A 26,272-nucleotide genomic window follows, 5' to 3' on the forward strand; every position below is an offset into this window, starting at 1 on the left:
AATATTTTCATTCAATAAAATAATATGTAGCTTTCTGATTTTATCATTTGTCCTTATCACTTTTACACATCATCCATCTTTAGGTTTTTCATCTGTGCATTTCTGAATCTTACCAATTTCTCCATTTTCTAGACTTCTAGGGCCTTCTTTTATATTTTCCTTTTGGAACCAATCACATTCCACTTTTATTTATTGTCAGGGTCATTTTCTCCTGAATTTTTGCCTGCAGGGGCACTAGCAAGAGGACTTCCCAGTGACATGGAGGCTTTAAGTTCAGTGGATCCTTTATGTGTCCACTGATGGAAACATTCCACCATTCAGAATCTGAACTTCTAATCAGGCAGTAACTAAGGTTACTTAGAGGTAATGAGAAACATAAATCCGCAAGTGGGTTGGTCATTAAGAATGATGATGAGAGATTAATGATACTTCCACCCATCAGTTCCCAGACTTGTGTGTTCTAGCTATTGGGTCAACGTATATCAGTCCCAGGTTCAACCTACATCTACATTCTGTAAGGTGTTGTCTCTCAGTTTCCATATCTGTCTTCTCAGTATCATGTTCCATTGTTTATAAAGTGCAATGCATTTTGTCTCCTAAGTTTTCTTGCATAGTGCCATTGCCTTATTTCAAGTCTTTATTATCTACTTGGATTTTGTAACGCCTTCTAACTAGTCCTTTGCCTTCTAACCTTTGTAACGCCTTCTAACTAGTCCTTTGCCTCCTCGCCATAAGGATGATCCAAATGAAATCCGCCCCCACCCCCGAAACTATTTCTAGATCTACATTTGGACCTGCTTCCAATTCCTATTGCCTTTTTACTACATTACTCATTTTCCCACCCACGGCTTCAGCTGGCTCTTCAAACTTGACCACAAGCATTGATTTCTGTCTACCTTGGTTGCATGATCTTACTGTGTTTCACATCCTCCCTGTGGCTACACTGCCTTAAGCTATCCTGGTCTGGTCTAGACTTGGACAAAGAGCACTAAGCCTAAACTGGACACTTCTCCTGCCAAGTGTGTCCTGGTCCACCAAGAAGGATTGGGACACTTCTTACCACTAAATTGGCTAAGTTATTTTATGTCGTGGATGCTTTGTACACGCCATTCCCTTTGTCTCAATGTCCTTTGCTGCTTCCTATCAGCAAGATCACTGTTCACATGTTGTTTTCTCTAATAAACCTCTCTTAGGAATAATGAAAACATTCAGGTCTTCCTATAATCTTTGACACGTATTAGTAATATAATACTTTGTCACATTAATAATAACATAACACAGTAATAACACTATGGCACCAGATTTATTAAACGCCTTTTACATGCTGGGCTCTGGGTTAGTATCATTGGTCTGTGCAAATCAGTCAACTCCCAAAGTGTGCGTTTCTTAAGGAGAGGAATGTCATTCGATGTCTCAGATATAGTCCATTTCAAGCCTTGATGATTGGTGTCTATAAATGATTACTGAACTGAATTAAATTGAATTCTTTGAGATTTCTAAGTTTACAACCTTTCCTTCTACATGGTTAACAAAACAATAATTCTTTTGTATTAAGTCACTTAACGCTGAAATTGCAAACTTAATTCTTGCCTGAAATTCATTCTTCCAAACAGCTGGCTTCAGTCTTGTGGAACAATTGCATTTACTCTGATTGTAGTTTTTTATCTCCACAATAACAGCTTCCAGGGCAACAGAAAGAACTTTAAAACTCGTTATTCCAGTAGGGATTGGTGCAGGTGAGGGCCAAAGAGAGCAGGCAAAAGCCCCGTCATGTTGGCTCATGGAGTGTTTGCTGTACTTTGCTAGGTATGCCGGGGCCTCTGCTTAACTGAGTTGAGGATTAAAGTATTGAACAAGCAAAGAATTTCTCAACTCCCTGGATAGGTGGGTCTCATTCAGTATTTGACAGGTAACTCTGTCATTTGAGTGCAATCTGTGCTTGGAGAATCTCCATATGTCCTGTGCAATCTCTGCTGCTTACCAAAGTTGATAGCATTTAGTAGTCCGCTCATGGGAAACAGAGAGTCTGCCTTGCCTCCAGGCATTGAAGCCTGAAACAAATTAAGTTTCCATCTCTCCTCTGGCTGTTTGGGTCTGAACAATCTCTAAAACAGTCCAGTAAACAGGCAGGCAAGACTCTACTTGCATTGCAACCCTATTTCTAATCGAAAGCTAAGGACTTAGGAACTCACACACCAGGTTGGAGCATGTTAGATCTATAGTAAAGAATCAAAGATCTGCAACTGAGACATGGGGTAGGGCAAGGCAGCGCTGTTGAATTAAAATGGATGCATTTTTCAACGTGTCTCAATGTGAAAAGGCTGGTTCAGAAAAGCTGCAGAGCACTCAGAAAGGGATCTGTGTCACAGCAGAGTGGCAGTGGGCCTATGTAAATTAAAGGTCGCAGCCAATGTAGAAAGCATGTTTCCAGCAAGTAAATAATGCCATTTAAGGAGACAGATTGCTAGAGCAGCCTCGCGGCCTAATGGGAGCCGAGTCACTCGTTCAACAAATATTTACTTCTGGTGTTGGAGCTGACACAGCAATATATGCTGTACAGTGGTGAGCGACAACCCCACCCTGGGGTCCCACTATTTTTATATAGGACACTAACAAAAAACAACATAAAGAGATTTTTAAAAATCCTATAATCTGTAATAAAAGCCCGAAGGAAACAAAAAAGTGCTGTTCTGTTTCTAATGATAGAGTTACTTGGGCAAAGTATGGACAGATATGCTTATTCTGACCTATATCTGTCGAGTGCTGCCCCACCCACTCCCCCAGAATACACACACACACACACACACACACACACACACACACACACATACACACACACCCTAATCTTTGTGACCCTTCACTTGAGGTCTGTTCCAACTGTAAATGTCTACTGCCCTGGTCTTTCTCACTATTCAAGATGGGAGACTAGAGGACCTGAATTATATTTAAGAAGGACACAACTACCTATTGAGATATGGCTTTAAGCTTCAGTTTAGAAGCTTCAATTGTCTAGATCAAGATGATCTAAATTACATAAGGTGGACAACCGACAAGTTCTTCTATTTCATTTAGTACAGGTAGCCACAGATCCTGATTGCTTAATATCGATAATAATTATAATGTCACCTTCATGCAGGCTGTGGTGATTCTGTTAACAGGCTGAAAGACAAATATACAGAAAAGGAAAAGAAAAAAGAAAAGAAAAGAAAAGAAAAGAAAAGAAAAGAAAAGAAAAGAAAAGAAAAGAAAAGAAAAGAAAAGAAAAAAAAAGAAAAGAAAAGAAAAGATACAGAAAAGAAAAGATACAGAAAAGAAAATATACAAAAAAGAAAAGAAAAGAATCGTAGTGGAGCTCACATGAAGTTATAAGTAATAAAATCAGCATTAAAAGGTACAAACCTAACATTACCACATGGCAGAACCAATCCCTGTTGACAGAATGACCCATATATTATGCTTATGAAATGTCCTCTCTCAGAGTGGACATTCCTGTCTTCTCTTCCAAAACAAATTCCTAATAATATCAGGATTTAGAAGAGTCAGGAGCCTAGCTGTGTGCCACACACTCTGTGACCGGTTAATGATATTAGGTTGTAAATCCTCCAAACACAAATATCCAATGTCATGTTCATATATCATATGTCATTTTCATATATCATACGCAAATGTCATTTTCATATATCATATGCAAATATAATTAGATGCACTGTACTTTTTGTTTCTTCAGCTGAAAGTATTTTGAAATTAACAGTAAAAATCAATAGCTTTTTTTTTTCTTTTCCTTTGTTGTCTTGCTTGGCTTTTAAAATGAACTTGCAGGAAACAGATTTGAATTAATTCATGGGTCACGACACACGATCAGCACTGATCCACGCATGACCCTCTTTTACTTTTTTAGTTATTTATTCATTTATCTCAATAACTGATAAGCATCCGTGAACCCAAAATCCAGGCCAAGGACTAGAACACGGACAAGTGTTTACATGTATCTCTGCACTCGTCCCATCCTGTCTTCCTGCCTACAGTTTGCACCCAAGTATTTTGTATTTTATTCCCCTATTTTTCAATAATGGTCTTCTGACATATAGCATATGCTTCAACAATGTGTTTTATATGGAGCTGTTTTTTCACTTTTTTAAAAGAAAGTGATATACAAAGTTATGTTCTATACAACTTCTAAGGTTTTATTTTTACCCAAAACTAGGTATGATTCATCCATGCTGTATATTGTGGTTCATTCATTTTCACTACTGTGTAATGTCACAATTTTAACGATTTCTTTTTATCTATTCTCCTCTTTGTGATTATTTGCATTTTACAGATGTTTAAATTTTCTTTTTGTTCTTATGAACAGTGCTTCTATAAACATTCTTACACATGTCTCTTTGTGCACATAAGCAAGTATGCCACTTGAATTTTTATCTAGGGGAAGAACCGATAGGTCACAGGATATGTGAATGTTCTTTTTCACAAGACAATGCCAAATCGTTTTCCAAATTGGTTACCAACAATAGAGGAGAATAAAACAGTACAGCTACTGGGATCTACATCAGGCTTCATCGATCTGTCTCTCTCCAACAATTGATACTATCAAAGTTTTGTTTCAATCAAATGGATGTAAAATGACATTTCCTGGTAGTCATGATTTATAGTAATCTGATTACTAATTAAGTTAGCTAAATATTCACGTGCTTGTTGTCTAATGGCTTTCCAATAGGTTTGTTAGACAATCATACTAAGCAGCCTAATAGGGAGTAATTTATTCTGGGTAGGAAAGTGTTTCTAGCCCAACATTCTGTAACTTCGTTTCTAGAATATTAGCTTTTTCATAATCAATAAATTTACAGGCATTCTATCCATATTGTTCGACCTGTGTAGCTAATCTATTTGCCTCTGCTGTGCACTTATAGTTTTACCATCTAATAAACCCCAAAACTCCAGAATGAAAGCTGGTGAATCTCAAAGGCAAAGGATGTTTTCTAAACGTTGCTCATCTTTTTGTTTATATATGGAAATTAGTTCCAACTTGTGAGAGCTTTATGTGAATTATGGAGTTGAATCATGTTAGGTCTAAGATCTGTTCTTTGACAGGTTGTAGACTTTTCTTCTATGTCTTCAAGTATCTCTAGGTTTCTTTGAGGACTGAAATATACAGATCAATCTCAAAAAATCATAAAAAATAACTTTCGTGTTCTTTCCTATTGCATAGGAGTTTATTTAACTCCTAGAAGATATAGTTTATAAAATAACTTAAGCAGTTTCTCCTTGGGAAGTTCTAAATCACTGTTCTACTGCTGTTGTCATACATAGGAGTGGCAGAAAACATCCACAATCTATTTCATGTACTCTATTATGGAAATACCAATTATTTTCTCACCCTGTCCAAATGGTTGTAGGGAATGGTCTGATATGTTGTAGGGTTTTTTTTTTCTTCCTTGGGTATCCAATATCAACAAACTTTTCAACCTTGCTATCAGAAAAAGGAGAGCAAGAAGTTGAGAAGAGAATTTAACAGCCAGAATTACAGAATCATGGGAGACAAGTTGTCTTCAGTCCAAAGTCTAGGGATACTACCTCGTTTGAGGACTTGTGGCACCTCTCCAGGTAGAGTGATGAAATATTCATAACCTGGTCATGATATGCATTCACTGGGAGAAAATGTAGAAATTATGTAGTCAAAACTCAGTTACTAGTATCTCACAATAAACATCTTTTCCTTTTCATAATTAGAACTTGCTGTTATTTTTGGCAGAGATTAAAGATCAATTTGTTTTTGGAACTCATTTCAAATGTATTTGCTATATACTAATCAGCACAGAATGGTGTGGTTGCTTTTTAGAAAAAAAAATAGTATTACAGTTGTAAATAATATCTCCTCACAAATTTACTTTAAATCAATTTGAACAATAAATAATTCTTAGAGGTCTTACATCTTTCATTGTATAGTTGTATAACAGCCAAACAAAACATAAGTCAATCTGAATCATTTAGTTCAATATCTTAATTTCTCCATTTTAACCAACATAGATTTTTGTGATTATTTCTTGTATAAATGTATTGCCAGTCATAAGTATAAACTAGCTCTTTTGTAAATTAAATAATTTCTACAAATTGATTATAGAATATGTTTTTATTTAAAGTGTCCACTTCTGGGGTACCTGGGTCACTAAGTCGGTTAAGCATCCAACTCTTGATTTCAGCTCAGGTCTTGATCTCCCAGTCATGGGATCAAACCCTGTGTTGGGCTCCATGCTGGGCATAGAACCTGCTTGAGATTCTCTCTCTCCCTCTGTCTCTGCCCCTCCCCCCCCACTCTCTCTGTCACTCTCTCTCAAAAAAAAAAAAAAATAGAGTCCACTATTAATGTGCAATTTGCTTTAAAGCATTAGATAGATAGATAGATAGATACATATACATATACATATATACATATACATATATACATATACATATACATACATAGATATATAACAAGTTGTCTTCAGTAGATGTGAAGAATACTCAAAATGGTGCCAGAGTGATACACAACTGGAACAGAAGAGAAACAGATTAGAGTTAAGTAGTTAGTTACAGCTAAAAATGGAATTTTGGCAATGGAGTAGTACCATTCTTCAGATCATTCTTCAGATCACCTATAATAAAATCACATCTGAAGAATCAAAGTCCTGACATATGTATGTGAGCAGGTACTCACTGAATTCTGACTGAGTTAGAGGATATATCCCTTAGCTTTCCAGTCTCCAGGGTAAAATAGTGCTCTGGCATGTTTTAAACAATCAACTAACAAATATTTATTATCTACCACATGCCTAGCACTTTGAGGGAAACAAACAAGCAAATCCTATCCTCAAAAAACACAATTTACACCAAAAAAAAAAAACCTTGTAAGTATAAAATAAACAGTTTTTCTCTCTCTCTTTTTTATTTTGTGCATTCTTTTCCTTTTCTCTCCTTTTTCATTTAGTCACTCAACAAATGTATTTATTATATACTTAATGCAGAAAGTACCAAGAAGCCCTGTAGGGAATAAAAACATGAATGATGTAATTTATCTCTTCTTAAAAGAGTTCAAAATCTATTAGGGAACATAAGTATTTGTATACAAGTAACTACAAGGACAGCACTGAATTTTCTGTTGGCTAAAATGAGTTGATAGATTTAAAATACTCAGAAGATTGTACACTGTATGTTAACTATCTAGAATCTAAATAAAAACTTGACACTAAAAATAAAAAAGCAAAACAAATTTTTTTTTAATTTCTGAGAGAAAAAATAAATTAAATAAAATAATATAAAAGAAAATAAAATACTCAGAACACAGAGGTGGGAATGGAAGGAGGAGAAACTGAATAAAAGTGGTCAAAAGATACAAACTCCTAGTTATACGTAATTACTAGGGATGTAACGTACAACCTGATGACTGTAGTTCATACTGCCGTATGGTATATTTGAAAGTTTTTAAGAGAGTAGAGGCTAAGAATTCTCGTCATTAGGAAAAAAAATATTTTTAAATATTTTTCTTTCTTTTTGTATCTATATGATAAGATGGGTATTAATTAAACTTTTGTGGGAATCATTTCATAATATGTGTAAGTCAAATCATTATGCTGTATATCTTAAACTCATATAGTGCAATGTCAATTATATCTCAATAAACTATATAAAAAGAAAAATAGAAAATAAAATAGTCCATTTTAATATGAAATCAAAAAGTAAAAATAAAAAAATTTAATCCTCAGAACAGTGCTTTGTCAAGAAAAACTCATTAATATAGAAAAACTCATTAGTAACTTATTATCATTTTACTAGTATTATTAGAGCTGGATCAATGTGGGTATGTAGGAGCTTGTCAAATGGAGAAGAGAGACGAAGGCATGGCTTCTACCTGTACACCAATATCCTTAACTCTGTGTGTCTTTAGAGCTTTCACCTCTCCTAAAGTTCAGATCTCTATTCTCAACTTTTTATGGCCCCTCACTCTGGATGACAGCATACAGGCAGCACTTCAGGGGAAGGCAAGTGTAGAAATAGAAGATCTATCTTTGGAGATCTTCTAAATTTCAAGGATAGTAGAAGGAAAAACCAAAGAAAACAGAGCTAGGGTGTTCAGAGATAATAAAATATCATTGGTGCCAAAGTGAAGAAACACTTTAGGGCAAAATGGAAGCATTTATACAGTCAGACTGATCCTTACGTGTTACAAGAGGAGTTTTCTCCCCCTACTTTAAAGTATACCTACACACGTGTTATATATCTATATCTATATCGATATATCTATATCTAGATCTAGGTCTAGATCGATATCGACATCAATATCGATATAGATGTATCGATATAGATATCGATATCGATCTAGATCTAGATCTAGATATAGATAGATATTTTATTTTCTGAGAGTCTCTGTAGCTCCAATATGTACAATGTACCTATTTGCTCTAAACTCTCCTAAACCTAGGACATTTAATCATTCATGGAACCTGTGGGATTCTTTTATTTTTTTTTTCTTTTTATTTTTTCTCTTTTTTAATTGTGGTAAAATACATACATTAGAAAGTTTCCCAACATAAACATTTAAGCGTACATTTTAGTAGTGCTAACTACATTCACATTCTTCTATAATCATTACATTTTTCTCAAATCTGTCTTAATACACTTCTCATCAGCACCAGCAGTGATTTACATTTTATAAAAAAAACTAACAGCTGGTGAGGGCATTGCTGTTTATATTGCAGAGCTGTGCCATGTTTTGTCAAGGCAATTTGCAAGATTTTTTAGATGACCTATTTCATCATCATTTTATATGTGGGGTTCATAATAAATCCTTCTAGCAGTGTCCTTGGTAGAATGAAAACTGGCTTTTATTGTGGTTTTGAAAAGCCCCTATCCAATGACATGATATTTCCATGTATTACTGAAATTAGAAGAACAATATCATATAAATATCTGTAACATACAGGTGGTACAGCAGCTGAGAGCTGCTGGAGTAAAATCATATAATCAGAGATATTTCAGATTTGTGGTCTCCGTCCTCAGCTATCACCAGGCTGTACTTCCTTGTGTTTATCACCAGGTCCCTTTCATTTTTCCCTCAGAGGCTATAATATAAAAATTCACTTCTCCTCAAAACCCAGACTTGATGCCTCCTCCCTCATCCTTACTTATGGACATTATGTTCTACTTGAACGAGAAAGAGAGATCAAAGAACAACAGGTTTTTCCAGCTTTGCCCCCTCATGCCTACAATGTAACTCATCCACTCAGAATTTCCTCCTTTCGCAGTGAAAGAGGATTCCTTCTTCCTATTTAAAGAACTCTCTCCTGTGAATTCCAATGTCAAGGTCCTCAGGGACCTTGGTTCATTAGTTACACTTTCTCTTCCTTGTCCCTGTTTCCCGGCCCCTCCTCTTCTTCCTCTCTCTCTCTTCACTATCATCCTTTCCCTCACTCTCTTTCTTTCCCTCTTTTTCTCTTTATCCTTAGTCTTTCCCTAAAATTGATACACATTTTCATGTATATAGAGTTAAGTCTCTCCAACCCTGAATAAAAAATAAAATAAAAAATGACCCCATACTCCCCTCTACCTCTACTTTTTTACTGCCAAAATCCTTGAGGAATTTCCTGCTACTTGCTATCTCTACTTTCTAAGAAGCAATTTGTTTCTTACCCTGCTGTGATCAGGCTTTTGTTTCTGACTCTTCTGGAACTTCGCCTACAAAGGTCATCAAGGACTTTTGTCTTTCCAAAGGCAATGGGAAATTTTCAGTTCGGCACTGATATAACTATCTTGCAGCATTTGACCCATTTGACTAGCCTCTTCCCATTTTGAAAACTTCTGTCCTCTCTGGATCTCTGAAACACCATCCCTCTTGGTGCTTTGTACCTTCGTAGATGACAGTCCCTTTTTGGCTTTTATTTGCCTTGATTTTTTTTCCTCCTGCCTTGGTTTGACTGGTGCCCTGGTTCCAGAATACATAGAATAGATTCATTAATTCTGTTTTGTATTTCCATCATGGCTGCCAAAACCCTCATTCAGGGGTCTTCTGTCACAAGTGCTATGTTCTGAACTCTTGCCTTCAACAAAGGCATCTAAACAAGGCAGGCCAGACCCTTAGCCAAGGAATGATATAGAAAAGAATGTAGGAACTGATCTGTATTTTGTAGCTATTGATGTAGAATTAAGTCTTCTCTGTGATAAATAAGATGTGGTACTCATTAGCACCTTCATAACAAAAGATCCCAGAGAATTCCTTAATCCTTTCCACCATGTGATGCCCAGCAAGAAAACTGCTTTGTATGAACCAGCAAGTGGATTCTCACCAGACACTGAATCTGCCAGCCCCTTGATCTTTGGTTAGTCTCCAAAACTGTGAGAAATAAATGTCTATTGTTTGTAAGCCATCCAGTCTATGGTATTTTGTTACAGCAGCCTGAACTAAGGCAGAAATTAGTACTGAGAAGTGGGGTGCTGCTGTAACAAACACCAAAAAAAGCAAAACAAACCAAAAACACCAAAACGTGGAAGTGGCTTTGGATCTGAGTGATGCATAGAGGCGGGAAGAGTTTTCAGATGCATGCTAGAAAAAGCCACATTGTCATGAATAGACTGTTAGAGGTGATTCTAGAGAGATAGCTCAGAATGAAATAAAGAGAACTGAAGAGAAGACCTCAGTCTTCTTAGAGAATACCTAAGTATTCTTGAAACAAATGTTGGTAGAAAAATGGATAGTAAAGGTCATTCTGATTAGTTTCAGATGGAAATAAGGAATGCATAATTGCACAAGGGAAGAATGACCCTAAAGGCAATTCGCATATCACCAAGGTGGCCCCTACCATCACAGGTTGACATCTGGAGAAGTAATCCTGGAGAAGCAGGATTAATCATACCTTGAGTCTCAACCACATCTGACTTAGATGATATGTATATGAGAATTTGAACTTAGACTTTAGAGTTGATGTTGAAATGAGTTAAGAATTTGGTGGTTGTTGGGTTGCAATGGATGTATTTTGCATGTGATAAAACTGTGAATTTTGAGGATCTAAAGGCAGAATGCTGGGGTGCCTGGGTGGTTCAGTCAGTTAACCATCCAACTCTTGATTTGGGCTCAGGTCATGATCTCACTGTTCATGAGTTTGAGCCCCGTGCCAGACTCCATGCTGACAGTGCAGAGCCTGCTTGGGATCTCTCTCTCTGCCCCTCCCCTGCTCACACTCTCCCTCTCTCCCTCTCTCTCAAAATAAATAAACTTGGAAGAAAGAAAGAAAGAAAGAAAGAAAGAAAGAGAGAGAGAGAGAGAGAGAGAGAGAGAGAGAGAAAGAAAGAAAGAAAGAAAGAAAGAAAGAAAGAAAGAAAGAAAGGAAAGGAAAGAAAATTTGAAAAGAAAAGAAAAGAAATGAAAGAAAGTTATAGACTGAGTGTTTATGTATCCTCCCCCAATTTATATATTATGTCCTAATGCCCAATGTGATGGCATTTGGAGATGGAAGTCTTTGGAGTGATTGGATCATGAGGGTAGAGCCCTAATGAATGGGATTAGTGCCCTTATAAAGAGACCCCAGAAAGCCCCCTCACCAATTCCACCATATGATGCATAGTAAGAAGACAGCTTTCTATGAACAAGGAGAGGACCCTCATGAGACATGGAATCCAGCAGCACCTTGATCTTTCACTTCCCAGTCTCCAGAACTGTGAGAAATACATTTTTGTTGTGTATAAGCCACCCAGTCTATGGTATTTTTGTTTAGCAGCCTAAACTGAATGAGACATAGCCCAATTTAAAAATGTGTTACGGACTTGAATAGACATTTCTCCAAATAAGATATATAAATGGCCAATAATCACATGAAAACATGTTCTACATCTAGTGACATTTGTCACTAGAAAAATGCAAATCAAAGCCATGAGATACCACTTTACACCCATTAGAATGAGTAAAAAGACAGATAATAACAAGTGTTGATGAAGATGGGGAGAAAACATAACCCTCATACATTGCTTATGAAGATGTATATTAGTGCAGACATTTTGTGCATTAATGCAGACATTAAACAAAATCTGAAGTATCCGTGCAGTAGAATACAATACTGTTTAGCAAAAAAAAAAAAAAAAATGAAGTACGGATACATACTACAACATGAATGAGTCTTGAAGACATTATGTTAAATGGGAGAAAAAGTCACAAAAGATAATGTATAATTCCATTTATTTGAAATGCCCTGAATAAACAAATCCATGGAAACAGATCATAGAATAGTAGCAGTTCCCCAGTTGGTGAGCTGGGAAACAAGAATGAAGAATGATTGCTAATCAATATGGATTGGGGCTTCTTTTTTCTTTTTTTTTAAGTTTATTTATTTATTTTGAGAGAGAGTGTGCAAGAGAGAATGAGTAGGGGAGGAGCAGAGAGAGAGGGAGACAGAGAATCCCTAGCAGGCTCCACACTGTCAGCATGGAGCCCAACGTGGGGCTCGATCTCATGAACCATGAGATCATGATCTGAGCTGAAATCAAGGTCAGATGCTTAACCAACTGAGCCACCCAGGTACCCCTGTGGTTTCATTTTGTAATTTTATAAGTGGTGTAAAATTAGACTATAGTGATGGTTGTACAACACAGACCCAGCCTGTGTAATAAATAAATAGTAACATAATGTTTCTGTTCAATAATAACAGACAATACCAAAAGCTCTCGAAAACTCAGGTAAATACCATAATGTTTGAAACAGATGAGAAAAAGGCAGAAACTGGATTTCAAGTCATGAAAGGGTGAAATCATCTAATATAGGTCCAGGTACCCAGGGAGTGTCCAGTAAATCAAAATTGATGATTCCAAGTTCCTTGATCTGATGTGGTCCTCCTGAGATCACAATATTCATCCCTCTACCCCATAAAATCAAACCCAGATAAGTGGGCCATTTTCAGTGATGCTTTTATAGCCAGACGGAAAAAAAAAAAAAAAAAAAAAAAAAAACAGGGCTTCACAACCTCTTTGGGTTATGGTTACTTGATCTGGGGGGATGCTGAGTGTTAGGGGTGAGAATTTCCTCTCTGAGTCTTTGTGATCATGACATTGAGCACTCTGATAAGCACCTCTTGGTAAGAGAGAGTGGTACCACAATAGAAGACAAAGCGAACAGCTAAATGCTTCAGAGGAGAGCGTTCAAGACAGCTAGTGAGGTTTTGAACGAGCAGGGAAAAAAGAGTAAAGCCAACAGCAGGCAGAAAGAGTATGGAAGCAGTAGACAATGAGGAGAGAATAGTGATAGAAAAATAAAAGGATATATCATAGAAACTTTGATAAGGCTGAAAAGTTTAGAGAAAAGAGAGGAAAAGTGGGGGGAAGTAGAAAAAAAGAACAAAGCTGTGTCTTGTTTTTTCTTTTAACATGTCTTCTTCTTCTTTCTCTCAAATATTGATAAATATGGAGCAAAACAAGACATTTGGCCCTGACATTTGCTCTTTGCTTCACCAGCAGAAAGAGCATTTTACAATCCAATACTCAAAGTGATGGAAAAATGTTTAGAAGAATGGGGTAAGCATTACAGTATCCAGTTCTCCATAATATAGCTGTCCTGGAGCAGCAGAGGTGAATTGTTTACTGTGTTCTCATTAACTGGCTAATAAATAAATATAAATTATTTTTTTCTATCCAATTTATAATGCATAGTAGTGACAAAAATAATTATTTAGCTTGCTATTGACTAAAAATTGACAGAAGCAAAAGTTTTGATAAAATTACTATCTGCAAACTTTGATTTAGAAGAAATGCACTTGGTAGATATAATGTCCATAAAATAACACCTCCAGTCTAGTAGCTCTGATTGTTGATACAAAGAAAACTCTTGATTAGAAAGCCTTCATTTTCATTGAAAATTTTCCATGGAAAATAATGATTCTGATGAGAATAATTTCAGCAAAATAAAAATGAACGTTAAGAAATTGGGTGCGATTTGAGTGCTACGTGGGAAATTGATTAAGGAATTAAATTATCTCAATGGGGAAAACCGTCTTCTCAGTACAGATTCCTGTTGTCTGAGTACATTCCTCTCTCTGTGCCCTGGAGGTATTCCTGAGAGTGTGTGTTGCTGGCACACAATGAGCCCCTCTGTATCTATTTCAGAGGAAGCTTGATTTTGTTGTCCTTCTGATAAACAGTGTACATTTAAGAGAAGAAGCAGCCCATATTCCCTGGGCTTGGCACGGGGAGGAAACAGATGATCTGATAGGTTTTGTTGCCTCTAATTTTTGTGACTAATATAGAGGCTCTGTTTGAAAGCACCCAGACCTGGCTCCATTCTGATTTAGCTAAAAACAAATTTGGAACAACATGTACTCTTTCCCAAAAGCCAGGCCCTCAGAACTATCCTAAGGATAGTTGTGAAAAGCAAAAAGCAAGCCCAGTACAGTTCAGAGTGTCCATGAAACTTGCCAAAGGCCTAAAGAAAGTCAAAGAGGCCTAATTGGATTCAGACAGTGGGTCTAAGAGAAGTCCTTAAATGCTAACATGAAGAACTCTACCTATTCCTTGTCTTAAGGTTCCCCTATGGAAGAAGCATCTCTAGAGAAAGTCCTGTCTTGCCCATGCCCCCCTTACTCCCCTTTATGTGATTGGTAAATTGAAAAAAGGAACTGAGAATGTTCTTCTCAACTCCCTCCTCTAATTCTCTGTAGAAGCCAAAGAGAAGCCCTCAAGGAAGATGCAATCTGAGCTTCTTGTTGCTATAAAATTTACAAGAGCACATAGCTGCTTGTCACTATGTTCATATCAGGAACACTTATTTATCTACCTCTGCCTGGTGAACACAGTGATGAATCTGTCCCATTCTGGGCAAAGATTTAGTAAGTCCATTTGCCACATATGTAAGTGATGTTTTCTCATGAGTCTTCATCTAAGATAAAGCTGATATTTTGATGACCATCCTGACTCCTGTTTCTTAGATGGTTCCAAACTCGGGCAAGGAAGAGGGAGTGTTGTGCATTAACTGCTAAAGTTCCAACATAAACCCCAATCTGCTCTCTTCACCCTCTAGCTGTTTCCTTCCATGGAAACTTGTGGAATTTTTGTTTATGGTGTGTGTGTGTGTGTGTGTGTGTGTGTGTGTGTGTGTGTGTGTATTTTTAGGCAAAAGAAATAGAAATAAGAATTTGGGGTGCTGCTAGTATTCTGAAAATCTTGTGTAAATGAAAAGCCATAAGCTTTTTTAAGTTTTCAGGACACAAAATTCTAAGGGAAAAAAGAGGGTAGTGACAAGAAACAGAAGTAGGTAGGGCCGGGAGACATATGTTCATAAGGAACAGGCTTATTTCATGTAGGAAGGACATTTGAAACAAATAGTATGTATTTTAACATGTAGTCTCTGGATTATGTAAAATAAACAACATTCTCTTGAACAAATCTCCTCTTAATATCGCACAGACACCAATATATTTTTTATGAAATTGATCTCATATTTGAAAAATTGGTTTGAATCTCATGAGACTTAACTTTTAAACAAAATGGGCATTATTATTAGTATCATTACTTCACAAACAGATGGTAGGTTTTCCTGTATTCCCAGGCCACGTTCGATTTATTCAATAATGTAATGGAAAATACTCTACAAGGAAAATGTGTGTACCCCAGGGATTACATTTCTACTTATGCTTGCACTTGCCATCAACATCAATAAATACCAACAAAGTGTTACTGCAATTAAATGCAGAAAATAATTTTAGAAATCTTTGAGAAATAAAGGAGAAAAGTTCTGAAATAGGAAAATAAAGAATGCTTCTCTGGCTACATGGAGTGGCCCCAGAGGAAATTGTAAAGCTGGAGAAGTTTGTCTTTCAGTTTTTTATTTCTCTGGTTCCCTTTTAGGTACTTTATAATTTCATGCCTCCTTTTCAGGACCTTGGACTTGGCCTATCTTGGCTAAGACAAGGGGAAGAAAGCATCCCTACTCACTTTTCCCCAAGCACCTTAGTCCATTTGGCTTACTTCTATACACCCTTCAAGAATTAGCTGAAATACACAATAGAATATTACTCAGCTATAAAAAAAAAAAAGAATAACATCTTTTCATTTGCAACAAGATAGGTGGATCTAGAGTGTATTATGCTAAGTGAAATAAGTCAGTCGCAGAAAGACAAATACTATATTTCACTCATATGTGGAATATAAGAAACAAAACAAATTAACGAAGAAAAAAGAGACAAACAAAAGATCTGACTCAAATATAGAGAACATACTGATGGTTACCAGAGAGAAGGTGAGTGGGGGGATGGGTGAAATAGGTGATGGGGATTAAGGGTACACTTATCATGATGAGCACCAAGTAATGGACAGAATTGTTGAATCTCTATATTGTGCACATGAAACTAATATAACACTGCATGTTAATTCTACATGAATAAAAATATACATGAAAAAAATCTTAAAATTAAAAAAAAAAAGAATTAGATCGAATTATCCCTTCTCTGAGTTAGAGAATCTTCTCTCTATTTCTACAGTTTCCTGTGCATACTCAAACAGAATAGAAGGCATGTCTTTGCCTAAATGATAAACTGTAAGGTTTAGCCTTTGTGGATATAGGAAAAGTCTGAGCTGATAATACCTACTCATAACCCAACAATCACCACAGACACATTTGTCTACCCAGCCTTCACCTCAGTCTAACCTTGCCCTATTATTCCATTTCAAGCTGAGAGAACTTGAGAGAAGCTCTCTACCTGGGTATTTCTACCCATAAGAACAGTGTTCCTCGTCACAGTTCTCCAATTGTTTTAACCTATTCCAATGCAAAGTTTCATTGAGATTACTAACAGGTGAAGAACCAATTAACCAATTTGAATTTTACCATTATCATTGGCATTGTCAACAAACACTTAATGAGTGTCCCTAGAGTACTGCACATTGTATTTGATGCTAGCGGTTCATCTTCTTTCCCCCAAAGGACATTTTAATGAACAGCGAAATAGCTAAAATGTAGACATGAAAAAGAAAGGACTAGAAAAATAAAAGGAATTAATAATTGGTCCCTAAGTAAAGAGCTGCCTGGATTTTTTTCATTCTTTATTTTTTCTTTGTTTGTTTGTTTGTTTATTCATTCATTCTTGAGAGAGAGAGCAAGCGTGAGCAGGTGAGCGACAGGGAGAGAGAAGAAGAGAGAATATCAAGCAGGCTCCACACCCTGCACAGAGCCCAACTCAGGACTCTATCTCCCAACCCCGAGATCATGACCTGAGCCAAAATCAAGAGTCAGTTGCATAACCAACTGAGCCACCTTGTGTCCCTCATCATTCCTTTTAATATCAATAGCATAAGTCATTCAAAGATATAAAGAGATTTATTTACACACACACTGAATAGAAAGAGAAAGATGATGTTATAGATTGAATGTTTGTATTCGCACCAGATTTATACGTTAGCCTAATATCCAAGATGACAATATTAGGAGATGGGGCCTTTAGGAAATGAGTAGGTCATGAAGGCTCCACCCACATGAATGGGCTTAGAGCCCTTATGAAAAAGCAAAACAAAACCCAGAGAGATCCCTCTATCCTTCTGCCATGTGAGAACATGGCAAGAAGTTGCTGTTTAGGAGCCAAAATTTAGACCTTCATCAGACACTGAGTCTGCTGGCACCATGATCTTGAACTTCCCAGCCTCTACAATCATGAGAAATGAATGTTGTTTATAAACCACCCAGTGTGGTATTTTTGTTATAGTAGCCCAAATGGACTAAGAGACGACGATGACGATGACGACATGCAAATGTGCGTGAAGATCTGCAGTCTAGACAAAGGTGCATCTGATACACCTATATGTTCCTACGTCTTTATCTAGATAGTAGACATACACAGAGAGATACAACTGTCTAAAAAATCTTGTTAGCAGCTCTTAATATATTTAATGTAAGTGGAAATACCTTTGATTTTACTGATTAAAAATGGCACTAAGAATTTTCCTGAAACATCACTTGAAATTCCTGATTCAAATGTGAACTCTGTGGTTAAAAAGAGTACAGCAATCTTGGATAAAACCCAAACAACAGCACTAACTTTGACTGAGGAACTGAATGAAGAAATTTCAAGGCTAAGTACAAATAGCTAAGGAAACATGTAAGCCTAGGCCTAATTTAATTTGTAAGCCCCAAAGTAGTAGGGGAATTAGTTAACCTAGTACAAATGAGTTTTCCAAAAGGGCTTTTTATCTTTAGCCTGAATAATGGAAAGTAAGTCCAGAACAGGTACCACTGGTTAAAAAAAAAAAAAAAAAAAAAAGAATTTTCCCAAGCACTTATGTTAACATCGAACACATTTTAAACAAAATTAAACATTGACACAGACCTCATTCCTGGGATGCAACACAATGTTACCTGGATAGTGTACTGGATAACTGAAAAGTCTTCTTACCTAATGTGTGATATATTTGTCTACTCATTTAAGTGGCACACTACTTTGTTTAGAGGTCTATTTAAGAACTGTTCAAAGAACTAGAGTGGTGCCTAAAGATGGGGATAGGTCATAGAAGACTTCACAAGATATAAAGGTTTGAGCTGATTCTTAAAGAGCCAGGGGTTAAGAAGAGAACCTGGAGGAGAGGTCAGAATTGTTGCAGAGAAAATTATTTCAGACAATGGAAATTGAATTAACAAATGCCATGAGGCCAGAGAGAGAATGGCTTGTTTGAAGAACATAGAAGAGTTAAGAGTGGTCAGATTGCAGAACACAGGAGAATGCTTAGATTGAATCTGAAAAACTATCCATTCTAAAGAACTAGAAAATCTACAGGCCTAAGAATCCCATCTTTAGGGATAGAAATCATATGACACTCATCACCCCCACAACTGTGTAGTGTTTATTGTCTGATATTTTCACCTCTGTTAACAATGGAACTTTTATCAAAACCTGAATACCAGTTGGTGGACAGAACACCGCCTTGGCTGTAAAATTCTCTAAACAATTTAAGTTTAAAAAAATTTTTAAGTAAATAAATACATACAGTTATGCCACAAGAAAGCCATCTTCCATTTTTACCAAATTCTCTTCTCTATCTACTAAGGGACTAACCTCATTATAAACCGCCCCCTGGAGTATTCTGTCTTTCCCACAAAAGAGGGAGGGGGAAAAAAAGAACTTTCCAGGGATAGTTTTGCACACAAATGACAGGCATAGGTTTCTAAAGGACGGTTTCCAACCTGTTAATAGTTTTCAATACACAACAGCTGCAATCCATGAAAGGGATAAATATTCATGGCACAAAGCATTTATATGTATCATATGTATATTCATGAACAAATGGCTTCCCCTGCCTTTAATAGTGTTTGCTGTGCAGTCAGTGAAGAATGGACCAAGCTTCCCCTGGCTGCTACCGCTGCGTCTCCACCCCTCCATCTCCTCAATGTCAGTTCTGCAGTGGTTCCCAACAGGACAATAGCCATGAAAACGAAAACACCAAAAATGTGCCCAGAATCACTCCGCACTCATTCCAGATCAGATAGCAGCAACACCCTGCGTCAATTAGTGACAGGTTTTATATAGCTGCCAACTTATTTTTCAGGAAAAGCATTATATATTCAAGACTGGTGTGGCCATATGTGCACCGTAATATCCATGGTTGACCCTCCTCTTTCAAGAATGCTTTGTCACTGCACCGCCTTCCCAACGGGCCTTCCTAAGAATACTGGAAGGGGAATTTGCATACACTGAATAACATTCTCTGGTGATCATCAGCATCCAGTAGTCATGGCCTCCATCAGAGTGTTCTGTGCAGCATGGAGGCAAGATAATGGCAGTGCAAACTATTCAACACAAGTCTTTGTTATTCATAAGGGTTGGTGGATGGTATGTGCTTTTGAAAATTGGCATATTGTTTGATAAAAGTGTTGTTTGCTCCATTAATTTCTCCAGGAGGGAGGAAAGAATAGAACCAGGTGAGGAAATGTGCCTTTTGTTGAAAAAGAATAAGGAGTCATTATAAGGTTTTAGGGCACTGCACAAAGCCTGCTAAAAATAAAAAATAATACTAACAATAAGGAAATGAAATCATTTAAATTGTAACACGCAGGCAAGGAGCTGTCAGCTTTGCAGACGGGGCCTCCTCACTTGCTCTGTTAATTCTTGGTCGTCTTCCCACCTTCCTTTATATTCACAGGAAAATAAGTCCATCTCTATCAGAAATGCCAACTTTCCCCTTTATCTCTCATGGCCTTTGTTCTTGGTCCATTCTAAGAGATGTGTTTTTAAGACCACGAAGAGAAACTGAAAATAGGATTCAATATCATTCCCTCCCACGTGTTTTTTATAAGGATACCACCTGTATCTGAATTTTAGTTTTTATAGTGAAAGTATACCTATCCTTCTTGGTAGTTTATGCAATATATTGCATCAGACTCTGAGTTGTAGTCTACTATAAAATATGAAAAGATTTTAGCTCTTTACGCTAAAGACTGAGATTGCCTATAATAACCGGTGAGGAGGAAGCACCTTGCTGGATATGTCAAGTTTCCAGAAATATCATGGGTTGTAGCTGTACTTGGCTAGGATGAAGTCATACCTCTGTATAAATGAAATGGTTTCAGTATTTAAAGTATAGTGTCAGTGTTTAAAACAAAGCTAATTTTTGCCCTGTATTATGAAAATTAATCCTTCCAAAAGGAAATGTTTCTGAAGTTATCATAAATAAATAGCAGAGGTTCTCTAGAGGCTGATGAATCTCTGCAGACCCACAATTAATTCCCTAGATCCTTCCACTTCTGATTATACAATGTGAGGCATGTTGCCATCATCTTTTTTCCCCATCTCAGTGAAGTCTTAGTATATGTGTCAGATCCTCTGTGTCAGCTTTGTACTATCCTTATTAATAAAGAGCAGTCCAGATTCCCATCCAATAGCATACCAACATTGTCACTTTACCAGAAATAAAAATAATATAAAAGGCATAGGAACTGATCTCATCTAATTTGTTTATTTGAATTATTTCTTCCATGCCTATTATGTTCCAGTACCATGCAATTTGCTATAGGCACAGCATCTTCTCTGAAGACATTTTCAGTCTTACAGAGACGTCAAATGAGGTAGCCATACAGTTAGAATACAGGGTGCTAAGTGCTCCAGTGGAGGAAGTATAGGGTGTTATGGGAGTGGAGAGTTTAACCCACTTGCCCAAGATTCTACAACAAGAAAGCATTAATGCCTGGATTTGCACCTAAATTTCCAGGCTCCTAACTCTATGCATACCGCTTACATAAAATATTGATGTAGCTTTGCCCAACCCTCCTATGTATAGGAAGAGTCACTTGAATGGCCACAGGAAGTTCTCTTGCCCTGCTCTTAGGTAGACTGGTTAGAATTATGTCACCGATCTTAGCCACAAAGGAGGCCAAAGCTGGAAAGTAGAAAACAGGAATCTCATGATTCACTGAATGAGAGTTCTGTTAGAAAACAGGCACAGTAGAAAGGCTGTAGCTGCACATGAAGTCTGTTACTTTTGTCATTACAATTTGAACCTCTTTTGTTCTGGGGTCAGTCTAACTGCACACTACATGAATCCAGGCTGGAATGGGGCTAAAGTACACAGATAGACATGAGCAGAAGGGGAAAAAGCAGATGGGAAAATTTCCAGGGACCCCGTAGTCTCCACCCAAGACTACCCTGTCTCCCTTAGACCAATCCCTTTTGTGATTTAGCACAGTCTGATAAGCAAAAGATGAAGAATCAAAGACTTTCCTAACTTTGAAGAATGCACACTTAAGGAAAACCTTGTCCGCTAGTAACCCCAAGACTGTTATAATATCATTATAATATCATTTGCCTTGCAGTTTGCCCCTCCCCACCAAGGTTTTCTTTTAGGTGCTCATGGGAAGGTAGAGGACAGAAACATGCCCAAAAAGTGGGAATGAAGGAAACCAGGGCAAATCCAGTGGATGGTGTGATAATGACAACATAGACCAGAGAGACCTCCGTAGATAAACACAGTGCAGAACTCAGTGGGCTGCTACCCACCCTCTGTTCAGCCCACTCCTATGTCTTTGGAGTGTACCTTCGCTTTGCTAAATAAAATCTTTGTTGCTTTATTTTTAAAGTATATTTATTTATTTTGAGAGTGGGAGAGAGCATGAATATGCACATGGGGGGGGGGGGGCAGGGACAAAAGGAGAGGGAGAGAAAGAATCCCAGGCGAGGCTCTGCACTGTGAGCATGGAGCCCAGTGCAGGGCTCAAATTCACTAACTGCGAGATCATGACCTGAGCTGAAATCAAGAGTCTGACGCTTAACCGACTGAGCCACCCAGTTGGGTACCTGCAAATCTTGGCTGCTTCAACTCTCTATCCAGTCTCTTGACTGAATTCTCCCCTTCAAGAAGACAAGAAATGAGAAGTTTTACAATCTACTCCCCAGTAGCACCTCCACCAACTAACCAACTCTTGGGAAAACGAGTCCTCTTTGTGTCTGTATTTGATAAGAAGCTGTTGTCTTGAGAAGGAGGGGTGGTGGCACAGACCCAGCCTCCTACTGGCCTCATTGTTTTGTATTCCCCACCCTAATATCTGCTAGAGTCCATACTGGAATTCTTGCCATTCCCTTCACCACCCTCCCCAACTCCCACCAGTTAGTGGCTAGATTCTCAATCAACTTTTAGCCTAGTACCAACCATGATGTCTTTGGGTAAGGTAACAAACTAATGAGAACACAGAAACTAACCATACATTTCACAGTGTTTCACGATTGTGGCCAGCCTCAGAACAATCTCCCAAAAGCTTGGATGTGGGGAATAACTTCTTCCCATTGTCCAACATTTCAGGATTAAGAAGAGAACCAAGAAATAATGAAAACTAGGATGGGGAGCGAAAGGGGACTATTATCATTTTAGGCACTTGTTTTTAATGAATGTTTTACTTCATTAGCAATTCAAAATAACCTAAGTAGGCAAGTGTTACTGATTGAGAAGAAGTAGTGAGGTTAAAATCATTCCTGAGGTCACACAGCCAGTAACTGCCAGATCCAAGATTTAAACTCAGTCATAGGCCCTCCCACTACCGGTGATTGCTCCTGAAGACAGATGTGTCCTGGCACTCAAGGTGAAAGAGGGGATGAATTCACCTTTCCATAAAAACTGAGGAGCATCATGCCGCATCTTTTCTGCTCCACATACAGAAAAATGAAAGATCAAATATTCAAAAATGAAGGAGAAGAAGCAAAAAACACAAAGAAGTACACTGAAAAATTCTTTATGTACTACAAGGAGGCCAGTGTTTCTGAGTCACCAGGACCAGTAGTGCTCCATGGGGTCTGGAATTAGGTTTACAGCCCTTGGGCAAACTGCTGATCCCTGGAACTATCACTATAAGGAAAGCTACTTACTTGAAGAAGGAGGGTTGACCACCCAGAGCCAACTCCATAACTGGATTTGCAGTATCCCAAATATCACCCCAGCACAGAATCTCTTTATAAATGCTGGTTCTGGACTGGGAGCCCAGGGAGTTGGGGGAGGCATCAGCTAAGACCTAGATGGGGAGAGGTGAGCACAAAGAAAGGGAAAGAAAAACACTGAAATGTGTGGTTAGTTTCTATGATTAGCTCAGTGTGATTACCTTACCATAGGACACCATGGTTTGTATTAAATAACAGTTAACCAAGAACCTAACCACTAACACATTCTGAGTCCTAAAAATCTACTTCTCTGTATGCCTTTGGAACTTTATGCACACACACACACACACACACACACACACATATATAATATATATACAAATATACATATATTATATATATATTTATATATATTATGTATATAAATATATATACAAATATACATATATTATATATATTTATGTATATTATATATAAATATATACAAATATACATATATATTATATATATTGTATATATTATATATTATATATATATTATATATATATAATATATATATATATAAAGTTCATATATATAGTGAGCTAGCCTTGGAGAAATTTTAAAGAGAATTTTCACTTGAGAAGGTATGAAACCACCTTGACCATTCAAACTGGGAAACTTGCCACTTATTGCTCTCAGCAATCATCCACAGGTAATAGATGAATATTATAGTCTTCTATTGTTGGGCAAGAAGAATTTGGCTACTAATTTAAGACAGTTTTAAAATTATTAAGAACATTGAAGCTTTCGCACTGAAATCCTGAACCAATGTTCATTGTTCATGCTCTATTGTTTCTACCTTTAGGTATGTTACTATTTTCTTTACATAGTTAGATGCTTTATGTTGAGTGCATAAATACTGACAAATGTTGTATTCTTTTGTTTGACTGACCCCTTTATCATTATGTAACACCCTTCTTTGTCTCTCATTATAGAAACAAAGGATCTCTGTAATACAACAGATTAATACAAAGGATCAAAAAAGACTACTACAAATAATTATATGCCTACAAATTGGACAAACTAGAATGGATTAATTCCTAAAAATAGTCAACCTATGAAGACTGAATTATGATGAAATAGAAAATCTGAACAGACCAATTGCTAACAATGAGATGGAACCAGTAGTCAAAAACCTTCCAACAAACAAAAGTCTAAGACCAGACAGCATCACTTGTGAATCCTACCAAATATCCTAAAGAAAAATTAACACCAATACTTCTCAAACTCTTCCAAAAATAGAAGAGAGGGGAATTCTTGAAAACACATTTTACAAGGCCAGCATTATTTTGATATCAAAACCAAACAAGGGTGCCACAAAAAAGAAAATTACATGATGAATATAAATGTAAAAATTCTCAACAAAATATTAGCAAATAATACATTAAAAAGATCATACACCATGATCAAGTGAAATTTATTCTAGGGATGCAAGAATGGTTCAACATCCACAAATCAGTCAATATGAAACACTACGTTTAAAAAATGAAGAAGAAAAATCCTATCATCTCAATAGATGCAGAAAAAAAAAACACTTAACAAAATTCAACATCCATTTAAGATAAAACTCTCAACAAAGTGGGTATAGAAAGAACATACTTCAACATAATAAAAGCTATATATGACAAGCCTACAGCTAACATATTCTGTGGTGAAAAGCTAAAATCCTTTCCTCTAGGATTAGGAACAGGACAAGGATGTCCACTCTCACGTATTCAAAATAGTATCAGAAGTTATAGCCAGAGCAATTAGGCAAGAAAAAGAAATAAAAGGTATCCAAATTGGAAATTAAGAGGCAAAACTGATTACTAATTAGCAGATGACCTGATAGTATATATAGAAAACCGAAAGACTCCACCAAAAAAAATCTGTTAGAACTAATAAATGAGTTCAGTAAAGTTGCAATACACAAAAATCAATACACAAAAATATATTGCATTTCTGTACACTAATAACAAATTATCAGAAAGAGAAATTAAGAAAGCAATCCCATCTACAACTGTATCAAAAAGAATAAAATACCTAGGAACAAATTTAACCAAGAAGGTAAAAGCCCTGTTTATTGAAAACTACAAGACTTTAATGAAAGAAATTAAAGTAGAAACAAATAAATGGAAAGATATCCATGCATATGGATTAGAAGAATTAATACTGTGAAAAAGTCTATACTACCCAAAGCAATCTACAGATTCAATGCAATCCCTATCAAAATTCTAATGGTATTTGTCACAAAAATAAAGAATCCTACAATTTGTGTAGAACCACACAGATCCTGAAGGGCTAAAGCAGCCTTGAGAAAGAACAAAGCTGAAAGCATTATGCTCCCTGATTTCAAATTACATTTCAGAGTTGTAGTAATTGAAACAATATGGTATTGCCATAAAAACAGACATATAGATCAATGGAACAGAATAGACACCCCATAAATAAATTTGCATATATAATTCATTATTTATGACAAAGGAACCAAGAATACACAATGGGGAAAAAACAGTCTCTTCAACTGGAAAATTGGAGAGCCACGTGCAAAAGAAGGAAACTGAACCATCATCTTATGCCATACATAAAAATAAACTGAAAATGGATTAAAGATTTGAACATAAGACCTGAAACCACAAAACTCTTAAGTAAAAAAAAAAAATGCAATAATATCCTTGACAGAGGTTTTGGTGATGGTTTTTTAAATCTGATACCAAAAACAAAAACATTAAACTAAAAATCTTTTGCATAGCAAAGGAAGCCATTAACAAATGAAAAGCAATCTACTGAATGTGAGGAGAAAAAATGCAAATCATAGATTCGACAGGAAAAATATCCAAAAGAGACAAAGAACTCATAGACCCCAATAGCAAAGACAATCTGATTAAAAAACAAGCAGAAAA

At 36.7% G+C, this 26,272-nt stretch overlaps 1 long non-coding RNA gene across 4 annotated transcripts in view; it reads left to right on the top strand.

The window, feature by feature from the left end:
- LOC128316458 (uncharacterized) overlaps positions 1-26,272 on the top strand; it is a 94,241-nt gene that overhangs the window by 39,643 nt on the left and 28,326 nt on the right. For all 4 annotated transcript variants that reach the window (XR_008300394.1, XR_008300393.1, XR_008300396.1 and 1 more), the window contains one exon: positions 13,471-13,581. This is a non-coding gene — a long non-coding RNA (uncharacterized LOC128316458). The remainder of the gene's footprint in view (positions 1-13,470; positions 13,582-26,272) is intronic.

The sequence above is a fragment of the Acinonyx jubatus genome, chromosome B4, assembly GCF_027475565.1.
Source record: "Acinonyx jubatus isolate Ajub_Pintada_27869175 chromosome B4, VMU_Ajub_asm_v1.0, whole genome shotgun sequence".
Lineage (NCBI taxonomy): Eukaryota > Metazoa > Chordata > Mammalia > Carnivora > Felidae > Acinonyx > Acinonyx jubatus.